Source organism: Arachis ipaensis, chromosome B03 (genome assembly GCF_000816755.2).
Source record: "Arachis ipaensis cultivar K30076 chromosome B03, Araip1.1, whole genome shotgun sequence".
NCBI classification, from domain to species: Eukaryota; Viridiplantae; Streptophyta; class Magnoliopsida; order Fabales; family Fabaceae; genus Arachis; species Arachis ipaensis.
Genome location: NC_029787.2, coordinates 127576124 through 127576413, shown reverse-complemented (window position 1 = coordinate 127576413; position 290 = coordinate 127576124).

Sequence of the window (290 nt, the reverse complement as noted above, 5' to 3'; positions counted from 1 at the left end):
ATTATTTTTATGAAAATATTGAAAAGCCAATTAAATTTATAAAAAATTTAATATATTTCAGTTATATGAAATTTAAATAAATAGTCCAAATTAATTCATTAAAATTAGTTTAGGGACTAATACGAGTTATTATGATAAATTTTAGGGTTTAAATTGAATTAATTATAATTTTAAGAGTAAATTTAAATATGATTTCAAATTTTAGGAATTAGGATGAGTATTAATTCTATCGGTTTCTCTTATAGATTTTTTTTATTCCTAATTTTTAACATATGGACTATTGGACTTAA